Source organism: Silene latifolia, chromosome 11 (genome assembly GCF_048544455.1).
Source record: "Silene latifolia isolate original U9 population chromosome 11, ASM4854445v1, whole genome shotgun sequence".
Taxonomy (NCBI): Eukaryota; Viridiplantae; Streptophyta; class Magnoliopsida; order Caryophyllales; family Caryophyllaceae; genus Silene; species Silene latifolia.
In genome coordinates this window covers 52,620,317-52,632,825 of record NC_133536.1, presented here as the reverse complement: position 1 = coordinate 52,632,825, position 12,509 = coordinate 52,620,317, and the positions used below count along the sequence as shown (strand labels likewise).

At 37.1% G+C, this 12,509-nt stretch overlaps 1 non-coding gene across 1 annotated transcript; it reads right to left on the bottom strand.

Annotated features, from left to right (window-relative positions):
* Positions 1 to 9,425: 9,425 nt before the first annotated feature.
* TRNAI-UAU (transfer RNA isoleucine (anticodon UAU)) lies at positions 9,426 to 9,499 on the bottom strand. Its single transcript has one exon. It is a non-coding gene; the product is annotated as a tRNA-Ile (tRNA).
* Between the last annotated feature and the right edge of the window lie 3,010 nt (positions 9,500 to 12,509).

The window sequence follows — 12,509 nt, the reverse complement described above, 5'->3', positions numbered from 1 at the left end:
CACTATCGAACTCATAAACATCATCATCCAACTGTCAACTCTATCGAAATATTCTCACACTCCTAAACTTCACACTACCACAAGGACGGCCATGACCTTTAATAAAATCAATCACAACAAATATCCATCCTTTATGCTACACCGACACTCTACTTCCAATTATACTACAACATGCACAACCATGAAACTCTCTTTTATCGTATCCTACTCCTCTTAAGACAAATGTTACGTCCTCGTAAGTCACTAATACTGAATCCTTAGCTATATCTTTTCACTATCCTCATCACCACCACATGTCAAAGATAACCGCCTATAATCTACACACTAACTATTCCTATATTCAAGGCTCTCTTACTTAAACAGTTCTCATACCTCAATTCACTCGGCACACCACCTAAACTATACTACAAAATCTTTAGCTTAACCAAAACTTCAACTTTTCCCTATTACCGCCAAAATGACATAGTCCTCTATACATGCACCTATCTCCATACTCATAACTCACGATCCAAAATCATTACACACACTCACATTAGATCCTCCAGTTCTTTTCTTTCATTACCTCAAAACTCATCCATAACTTAACGTGGTACTAATTCCCAACACCCTATACTCACTAGCCCACTAAAAGATTATGAACAACTTACAGCTTTCATATCAGTACAACACATGTTCCACCACCCACTTGCCACTACCATGTCTACCGATGCCTCACCTTAAAACAAAATCAAAATTACTGTAACAACCTCTCACAACTGTGTCCCATCAACAAATATCGCTATACCATGCCGGCAACAGAAACATACACAACTCTCTTCCATATCATACTCCACCCTCACTCCCAAGCTGAAACTTGTAAGAAACATCAATAAACAAAACAACCATCTATCTGTCCAAACTAAATCTCACAGGAAACAGCAGCAGACAAAACAACAATTATGTATAACTGGTATGTACTTTCGAAACTCGAATCGTAATCATCCCGCCTACTCCATCACAACCGGTGACGGCATCGCAAAACCGCCAAGGGTGGCCCCGCAGTGCGAAAATACCCACATCACAACCCGAAGTACCGTGCCCGGATCACCACCCGAGGCACAACAACAACATCGATAAACATCACAACCACATACCATTCCCATAAACACTGACTTAGTATACTTTCCGGACAAGAAACTTACTCAAAACTGCTTTACTAAATTCCTACACAACATACTATACGGAATAAACAGACAAGAATCTCACGAATATCATCCATTCCTTTTCACGGAATAAACATATATCACAAATACACGTACAAGTATAACTTGCCATGTTAGATCACCCAATCTATCACTTTTTTTTTTATTATTCCATTAAGTTACCGTACCCAACATACATTACAGATTATTCAAATAACAACTTTATAACTATCACACCATACCACTTCTCGTGAGGTCAGAATCTCACACAAACATTTATACACATCATAGACCCGTAATCACATCCAACTTAGTCAATCCTGATCACGTAAGTTACCACCTGTAAAGGTTACCTCTCGCCCGAGTTTAACTCGTATGCCCCTCATAACACATTCTCCCATTCGCCTAACCATCACCCCCGCCAAATATAACCATACTGCTAATAGTCAACTACTAGCACCCGCCTCATATAACCACATCTTATACTTCCTCACAACCATATATATCCATCGGATCTCTTACAAAATCAACTTCTTCAGAACGGCCGTCTTTCCTATTTATCATCACCCCTAACCACTAGTGACAACACCTCCACACTACCACCGTTCGGATATCAGACCTCTTACACTCATCTCTAAACATCACGGTTTCTTTCCTATCTTTGGTTAACATCCCAAATAACGAACATCAAACCCATCAAGAAAAATTACCTCAACATTATTTCCAATTCCATTCTTAATTACATCGTCACCCAACTCACCACTAAGATCTTATATCGTGCAAATTCTTTACCCTGCTTTTTATTTAACTTAATTCCTCGAATCTTATGATTAACATGTCATCCTGGAACTCCTATATAACTGTTAACTCAAATCCTCATGATAGTATCATACATCTCGACGATTCCTTACTTTTATATCACATAGCTCCAGTGAACATTCTCCTAGTTTACTCTCCTTATTCTTTTCTTTTCACATTCGACAAAGTCAATTACCATTTCATCTCCTTACTCTTTATACCTAACTCTCTGGTACTCCGGTTACCTTTTCGTTGCTCCAAAACTCAAGTTCCATTACTTTATATCGGTACTTTCTCACTCTTTCTTACCATGGGTCCTTTCTCATCATTCTACTCATTCACACTTGCCACTAATTATGAATCCCAAAACTCATCTCATACCGTTAACTGCCCAAGGAAATCACACATTAGTTTCACCTCCTGCTAATGCAAATTCCCAAACTCACTCACTATCTGCAAATCCACATCGTTGCATAACTCAATCTAAGCTCTTTATACACCATTTCTTTCCATTTACCTATAATGACCTTTCCATTACATATATTCTTAACCAACCGAGTCATAACTACCTCTCTTCATAATCCTTAAACATTCAAAGTTACCACCATTGACATCTCTCATTTCAATCTTTTCGTTCTCACGTTCCATAAACTTACATCACCCCTTGCCCACATTCACTTACTTTTACATTACTCAACACACAATCATATCACTCATCTCATCTCATGAAACATGCTCCATGCCTCAATCAGGTCATCAAAGTTTCTTTCCTTTTTCCACTATCTATCAGAACCACATATAACTCATGTCCTCCTACCGAACTCATACTCTCCACAGATGCCACTCTTTTCATCATAAGATTGGGTAACTTACGCATCAGGACCAATACATACGTAAAACAATGCATAAAGAAGCAAAAGAACACCTTTGAATCAAACATAATAGGCAACAAAATCAAAGGATAAGCATATGACCCAAAACAGGGGTCACTAGATCGAGTACAGGTCACTCGATCGAGTACCCTACGCATTTCTCAGCACAGTCCAAATTTCGTAAAACGGTTATATCTCACTCATTTCTTGGTCATTTTGGGCGTGTGACCTATCGTTAGAATCCTAAAAGAACAAGTTATCTCTTCCAATTAGAATCACGTTAAAATCATTTATGCATCTCTTGTTATAACAATTTAAAGACAACTTCATTATAAACAGACAACATAACTATTTGATTTTTTTCTTCCAAACAACTTAAACAACAACAAAGTAGACAAAAACAACTCAATACTCATAAAATCAGTATCCCTAACCACATGTTACTATCTTCAAAAGTCAAGCAACAAACAACTCAAAGCACATATATCATTCAACTTTACCCATCATATATTACCCGCATGTTTTTATTCTATAACTTTACGTAAACAAAATCACAAATATATGACATCAAGTCCCCTATTCACTTGTTACTAGCATAACAACATTATAAAATCAGTTTCATCATACAACATGCTTAATCATAAATCATATTGTCATGCAACGATTATTCATCTTTTTCCACCAATTCATCCATCATACTCGTTCAACATATTCACCTAACACATTCATTCGACTTATTCACCCAGCATATGCATAAGAACAATAGTAAACACAGAATATGAACAGAAGCTTTTCTAAGATGTACTCAATCGAGTCTATCACCCACTCGACCGAATTGAACCCACTCGATCGAGTGCCTAGCCTACTCGATCGAGTGCCACAAAAACAGGCTATTGTCCAGAAAATCACGAAACCACCCACTCGATCGAATTGACTCCACTCGATCGAGTGCCTCCACCTACTCAATCGAGTAGCCCTCACTCGATCGAGTCATGCAGACTCGTACGCTACCCGCATGCTCTTACTCAACTTTCAGCTATATAAACTCGTACAACAACTACCAACAACATATATATATATATATATATATATATATATATATATATATATATATATATATATGTGTGTGTGTGTGTGTGTGTATATATATATATATATATATATGTATATATATATGTATATCTATATACATATTTATATATATACATAACTTTATGTATAACTCAAACAAAACAAACTTTCCTTCCGTATTTCTATAATGCCACATCGTAAAACAACTATCATGCTTTCAATCAATAATGTATAAAATCACCTCATTATCATCTTTCTCTACGCATTCCCGCATTCTCCACATATATACATCCACCGATTCATACCACACTTTGCCATAAAAACACACAATTCACAAGATAAACACATAGCGATCCCGACTCATATCCCATGTGACCGGTTCAAAATTGTAGGGCAAGTTCGCAACTTTAGGACGTCTCCCAAGCCTTTGCATTAGCTCCTACAACCTCTAAGGTTCATTTTAGTTTGACTCCTTATGTTCATTAGGTTCATTGGTTACAGGTTTCAGGATCGTCGCTCTGATACCACTTTGTAACACCCCCATACTCCAAGTGCCTTACCAGGACCACTTAAGGCATGAGAATGCTACCATCTCGGTTACCCGAGGCAATGATAATCAAATAGACAAAAGCGAAACGTACTTTAATAGTAATAAAGTTTAAAGCGATACAACCAAACCGAAACTGATAAAAGAAAATACAAAGGTCCTCAAAAGTTAAACCAACTAGCTAAGAACAATATTCGACATAGCGGAAGACTTCTAAAGCAGCTCGTGATGACTCAACCCAGCTATCCCATGCGCATCAATCATACCTGCTCAATAACTGCTCACCACCCTCGAATGGATCACCACAGTTTTTAAAACATTTAAACGGGGTCAGTACTAATTACATAAAACAAATGCCATAAAGGGACAATATCACAAACAGCACAAACAACTCAACAAACCTCAGTCTCCATCTCAAATCTCCACACAACTGACTACACACTAAAGTGTGTAGCCCTGCCAGAGTACCCATCGCAACAAGTACTCCATGCCGCCAGTGGGAGACCGCAGCCGTACCCACCAAATCCCCGCTCATCTCCATTAAGCGGTAAACCCAAGTTTCCTTAATGTGCACATCCCTCCTGTGACAGGTTCCACAGGAGGCGAACCAAGGGCGTGAAGCCACTCCCGCAAGTGACTCCACTCAGCCAGGGACGCACCCCGAATATCACAAACAGTTATACAACAACAATTAATAATATAACCAATAACCGTCACAATCACCGGCAATATAATTAATCAACGATCACAATACAACCACCACACACATCATGTAACTAATACTGAGTAGAGAAACCCTACCTGGAACAGCAATCATCAAGATCGTCACATTCAGCTAATCAACATCGCCCTTCACTGAAATTACTTCCTACCAAACATACAATCATACAATCACAATTTAACATCAACAACACTCCCCAAAACCCCCAAATTACCCAATTAGGGTTTCAACCAACTTTAACAAAACATTATAAAAATTATATAAGAATCTTACCCTTGACGCGACGAACTCAACGGTGTAAAGAACAAGACAATCCGACGATCCTAGCCCTTGGGATTTGCTAACAACGCTTAGAAGGAGAACAACGTAACTCTTTTTCTCTCTTAAAAGGTTTTAGAAAAGTGAAACCTGATTAAGAAAGGATGGCAGAAACCTTTTATATTAATCACGCGTTATTTACAAAACCCGGCTAAAATAACCCGTAAGACGCACTTACTCGATCGAGTAAGTGACTTAATCGATCGAGTGCCCCTTACTCGATCGAGTGCCACACATACTCGATCGAGTACCTATCAGGCAGACTATCATTTCATATAAAAACATACTTACTCGACAGAGTAAGTCCCACTCGATAGAGTACCCATAGACATAGAAAGCCGTAGTATTACAATCTCACACATAGTTTTGTTTAAAAAAGCTGATAACATACAAGTTACAAACTCAAACATAGGCATTATAAGGGCATGCTTAGTGCTTTTAGAAGGGTTTTGGTTAAAAGGCGGGTTGCCATACCAAGATAACGTAACCTTGTCTGTGGAGAGATCTATGCCAAACATGAGTAGGGTCGGTTCCTAGTCCATTCGCTCGAGTAGTGAAAGCTCTTGATACAAAAATTAGTAAGAATCGTGGTATGGTTGACTTCAATCGCTATCCATATTTAGGCACAAATAAGAATTCGCGCCGTCCAGATAAGACAATTGGTCGAATTGGTTTGGTTAAAAGCCTAGGAAGGCTAGCTAAAACGACCTAAGAAGGTTGAGTAATGAGAACTGACAACTGACAACTGTCTTATATAAACTATTATCTAACCTTGTTCAAGTTTAACCCTAGGTAATACTAGACTTAGTCTAAGTGTATCATCCCCAGCGGAGTCGCCAAACTGTGGACACAACCAGCAGCGTCGTGCGCACCCACATGTTGGTTTCGAGGCGGCGGCACTTCTCCCACGGAACTCCGGCGCGAGGCCGAGGCACATCATGGGCCGTTACCGATTTGTATAACATTGAAACCGGTGAAAGGTTTGACAAGCCTGCATTTGTGGAGTTGCAATCAATTTTTATGGAAAATTGGAACAGTTCGAATACTTCGTGTCATGTCAAGACACAAAGTAAGGACATGAACACTGAGAAATTCGTTACCCTTAGTATTCTATGTCTAGAATGACTCTCGTGATGCCATTTAACACGGATGTTCACAGAGATCTTGAGTAAGGGGTGAGGGTACGTATTAGGAAGCTCGCTTATTTGAACACCTAATCCCGCCCGCCTCGATAGCGGCCTCTACTAATGATCAGGGAAGTTGTTTATATTTGATATGTCGTCAGTTGTATGCATGCAATGCAACATCCAAGTTTTACTCCTAGCATGTGAAATTAGACTAAGTCGGTTAACAAGTAATTTAGCAATTAAATGGGTCGAAGTTAGAATTTATATTGATTATGTGTGAATTGCTAAGCAAATAAATTATACAAAATAAGCATGAAATAAATAAATTTTATTAAATGGATTACAATTGAATTACAATGGATAATTTGAATTTACGTCACACGTACGCTTCAAAACGGAAGGGTTTGAAAAGAAAATAAAAGAAACGAATTTATAATATGAAACTACGTCGAATTATTAGTGATAATACGAAATAATAGTCGATTAAAGCCTCGAACCAAAGCAACGTCTGAACGAGATGAGTTCAGAGGCAGAAAGCACCTCAGAACAGGCGCAACATTTGCTGCATCCCTTAGAAGAGGCGCATCAGACCGTGCGTCTGTTCTTGAGTTGGGTTCTGACTGTGAAAGTCAGACTCGTCAAATCGTTATTGTTCGTTGGTTAATTAATGTCGATTATTGGTATATAACTCGAGTAAAAGTGATTTAATCATGTTACATGCACATGGAACTGTCATAAAGTGATAAAAGGACGAATGAACGAAACATTACAACGAGTTACAAAGATGATTTATACGACGTTGGAAACCAAAAGGGCAAAATTTGAAGATGGATTAAGACGGAAACTGGAAAATAAAGATTGATGATAAAACAGAATGGAAATCATATATCAAAGACGAATTCAATGGACTTGATATGAAAAAACCGAGCCTCTTAAATCCCGATTCGAATTTAATAATGAAAACCCGCAAATATTAATTATAAGGGATTTAAGTCGAAAAGGATTAATAAAAATAAATTTCATAAACTGAAAATATGAGAATTGAAAAAATAAAGGTAGAAAAATAAAAGATAAAAAAGAAACAAGTACTCGAGGAAGAAGAAAAAGAGCAGCAGCAGAGAAGCAGCCTCTGGAAGAGGTGCAACAGATGCTGCGACTATTCCAGAAGGCGCACCTGCTAGTGCGTTTCTTCTTGGTCGTCTTTCGCTGCTGTTTTGCAAAGATAGATTAAAAAGGTTGTTTTAAAATCAGTTTTGAGCATACTTGTGATATAAATTCGTACATTAGTTAATACAAAATAAAATACAATAAAGAAAATTGGGATTTACACCCTCAGACTTACATGTTTGACGAAGCGATATTAACTAAGTTGTTGTTTTAGTGATTGCTCGACTCGATGTAATATGAAAGTGCCCTCTTAAGAGGATTTAGAACAGATTGATTGAGTTGATAAAAGTGTAGTAGTCAAGTGGGTCGGTCTATGCAACGTGACTGGTACTCAGAATGATCTGAGCTTACGTGGTCGCGTAGAGCAAGCACATAGGCGTCGAAAAGTAAGAGCGCGGTCTTAGAATGCAAAGAGAGAAGAGAAGGGCGGACACTCGCGTGAAAAATATGTGAGGCGATGACCTCTATTTATACTAATCACGTGAAAGAATTTAGGTAAAAGTAGGATTAGGAAAGAAATCCGGAAGAAATCTGAAAACTGGAGAAAAAACAGTCCAGGAAGAGGCGCAGCAGGAACTGCGATCCTTCCCAAGAGGCGCAACTTCTGCTGCGTTCTCTCTTGGGCAGTTTCCTCCTCAGCAAAGAAGATTTCCGCGGTTCTATTTAGGATTTAGGGAAGATGTATGCTTCCTTATTCCGCAAGGTAGATATTTTCGTAATAAAAGATAATATTTAGGAATAATATTCCGGAAAATTCCAGAATATTCCGACTCGGTTCTAATACGGTTTTAGAAAACGGAAGCGGTTTTTGACTCGGACTCCAAATGTATTTTAATTACTGTCAAAACGACCGTATCGGCGCGTAAATGACGACGATGAGGTTGACTCGACTGTTTGAGTTATCACGTGTTGACGAACATATGAAATGTCATAAATCGCACCGAGTGATTAAACATGCATTCAAATCATCACTGGGTCGTTGGCGGGAGGTGCAGAAACGAGGTGTCTAGAACATCAAAGATATTACTAAAATAAAAAGGCAAATAAATGACTGAGACACCTTAAAATAAAATAGGTAAATAAATAACCGGGAGGGAGGAAGGGAGGACTATTTACCAAATGGGTCGTTGATTTTTAAGTCATCTTATGCATAGTCATCTTTACTGACACATGTTTTGAAAATATGTGGGCTTCCATTGTTGCCACTAATCCTTAAAATGAACTTTAGACTATGATTTGAAATGATAGATCATTCATGAACTTACAAACAGCCAACTCTTGACATAATAGGGCTGAGCACGGATTGTGTATCGAATTGGTTCGAATAATCGGATTTTTTTTTTGCTACGCCTTAATAATTTAACAAGATATTACTCACTTTCACTTGTTCTTCAACTCAACGACTTACACCGTACTACCGTAGTACTCACAATGGTCACATCACATATGGCTTATTGCTAAGAAACACACATGGCTTATTTTGAGCTCCTAAAAGCTTGCAGGCTTGCAGCATTGAACGATAACGATGCTATCTTATCTCAATCATGCCTAAGGTGAGTAACGGATGTTCATGATACACAAAAGGCGAGTGACGGATGTTCACTATACACAAACACAAAAAAATGCTCCCGGCGAGGCTCGAACTCGCGACCTTCGGCTCATAAGACCAACGCTCTAACCAACTGAGCTACGGGGGCGGAACGTTTTATAATTGTAAAGGAAATATATCTATATGCATGTTTAAGTAGGTTTATCAAAAACAAAACGAAGAACAAATGGACTGTTTATGTTAGATCAGCCCAAGGCCCAAGCGAATAAAATGACATCTTCAACCAAATCTGTAACCATAATTATTGTACTGCAATTTTCCAATTAAATGGATTTTATCATCAAAATTGTTCTAGAAGGTGATTTTATATGATGCCCTTCACCTTTTGTAATTTTAAACCCGTGCAGAAAATGTAAAAAGCGTTATCAGCGGATATATAAGCATATAAATAAGCATGATAATATAATAAGCCTACAATTCGACTTCGTACACATAATTTAACTTACTAATCACTACTATCATATGCAATGTTTGTTACAAAGTACGAGTATATAAGTAATCTAAAACGTTACAAATACTCGAAAAGGCATGGGTTATTTTTAAAATTACTCCGTTCGATATTCAAAATATGATTAGCTAATATGAATATAATTAGACGTAATATTTTCAAGTAATAATAGAATATAATACGATGTATAATAATGGTAAACACACAAATAATAATGATATACTTATTTAATTGACGGAGCGGGTTATTTTTAAAATTACGCTCTATACAAACCCTAAGCCCTATACAGACCTTAAGCGCACAATACTTGCACCTCACTAATTCCATACCTTATAAAAAGGTAACTCTAGATCACATTCAAGGGTGCATGAGTGGCCGCCCCTTCTCTTCTGTCGTTGCTTTCCTTCTTAAGTCAAAATTTCGATACGTGAATTAGACCTACCGATCTAATTTTAAAAGCCCTACACATTTCGGACGACGTATTAAGGTATAAAATCATTGATCGAGTCTCGACCACCAGCTCAAGCTTTTGATAGTGATGGTTGCCTCACATAATTGCCTTTATATATAGAATATTTGAGAACTAATTTTATTTCGGAAAATTCACACAGTACCTCTATGGCTTGACATTTTACACGAAATACCCAACTTTTTAATCCGGAAAAGTTTAAGAGGTCATAACTTGTGTTTACAAGTTCAGAAAGAGTTATTTTTTTCAAATCGATCACATCTTTCCGAGAATTACGATTTGAAAAAAAAAAAATTGGCGTATTTGGATCATATGGTTATGAGTTTTGTATGTCAAATAAAGTTTTTTTGACCGAACAAACTTTGAGTGACCATATCTCTTGATCACGAATTTCAAACTGGTCAATTTTTTTTCTTTTCAAATCGTAATAATCAAACAGATTATCGATTTAAAAAAAATCGTCACTTTCTGAACTCGTAACCACGAATTATGACCACTTAAAGTTTTTCAATTCAAATTGAAAATTTCGTGATAAATATCAAACCTTAGGGTACTATGTGAATTTTTCGTTTTCTTTTAGTTACAAATTAAACAAAAGATAATAACAAGATGAACATAGGGTACGAGACTGAGCTACATTGTATATATTACATAAAGATAGAAATGGATATGGTTGGCATTTGATCCTTTAATAATTGGTATGGAGTTGTAAAATTAGAAATGCATTGAACAAGAAGAGATCCTAAGGGGAGACAAGCTAAAATGAAGGATGGTGATGAGGGCCAAAGTAGGGCTACAAAAGAAAGATAGAGAAAGAACAAAATGGGACTATTTCTACGATGCTAAGATTCTGCTTGCAATGAACTGGGAGCACCCTATCCTCACATTGCCTGCTTTTAATCCAAGGAACACTTGCCCTCATCATTTCAATTAGAGGTCCCCTAACCCCATTATCTTGGGTCCATTTACAAAGTTGCTTCCCTTTAAATTTAGGATTCTTGTACTCTTCCCTTTTATTTTACGGTAGGATTTTTGTACTCTTCCCCGATCCTCTTCTAGGATTTTTCTTGTCTTTCTTTTTACATTATTTTTACATTAGGGTATAAAATAGGGGCCCAGGGCACCTTATAGTAAATAGTAATGCTAACTTGCGATTGTGCCTCAATGCTTGATAGGATTACCCAATAGGAAGGTTTTAGTCACATGAAAAGGTTGAATTCATTTTTGAAATAATGCTAAAAAATAAAATATTTATTGTTTTGGGTCGATTTTGAAAATATTTGTCAAAATGGTGTTCACGTAGGCTCAGGATTTCTATACCTAAAACACGCCACTACCAATGGCGTGTTTATAATGAGTAGGGAAAGAAACTTCATTAAAAAAATGGATTAAAACAAACACGCCATTGGGAATGGCGGATTTCGGAGCGGAAACACGCCACTCCCTACGGCGTGTCTTTGTATTTTTTTTTTTTTAAAAGCTCTGTCAGTTATAGAAAAAATTTGTTGTAAAGACACGCCACTGTTAACGACGTGTTTCCTTCACAAAACACGCCATTGGTAGTGGCGTGTTTCAGGTCTAGAAATGCCGAGCCTACGTGGACACCATTTTGACAAATATTTTCAAAACCGACCCAAAACGACAAATATTTTATTTTTGAGCATTATTTCAAAAATGAACTCGAAAAGGTTGGGTTACTTGGACTGGGATTGTAAAGTTTATATAGGTTGTGTTCTTTTAGAGTTAATTTTACTGAATTAAACTGAATTTATGAAAAAGTTGTAATAAATTAAATTAAATTTAGGCTAAGTTTAACCACGTCTCAATGTGGTTCTTAGCTAGAATATGAGAATTGGATTTAATTGTATAATTCCATGGATAAAGCCAATACTACGGTTAAGGCCCTGTTTTTTGGACTTAAAGTCACTTAATTTAAGTTCACTTCAAATCCTATAAGTTCAGTTCAGATCAGATTCTATAAGTTCAGTTCAAATCCTATAAGTTCAGTTCAGATCTTATAAATTCAGTTCAGTTCAGATCTTATAAGTTCAGTTTCGTTCATATCCTATAAGTTCAGTTCAGATCCTATAAGTTCAGTTCAGTTCAAATTCTATAAGTTCAGTTCAGTTCAGATCCTATAAGTTCAGTTCAGATCCTATAAGTTCAGATCCTATAAATTCA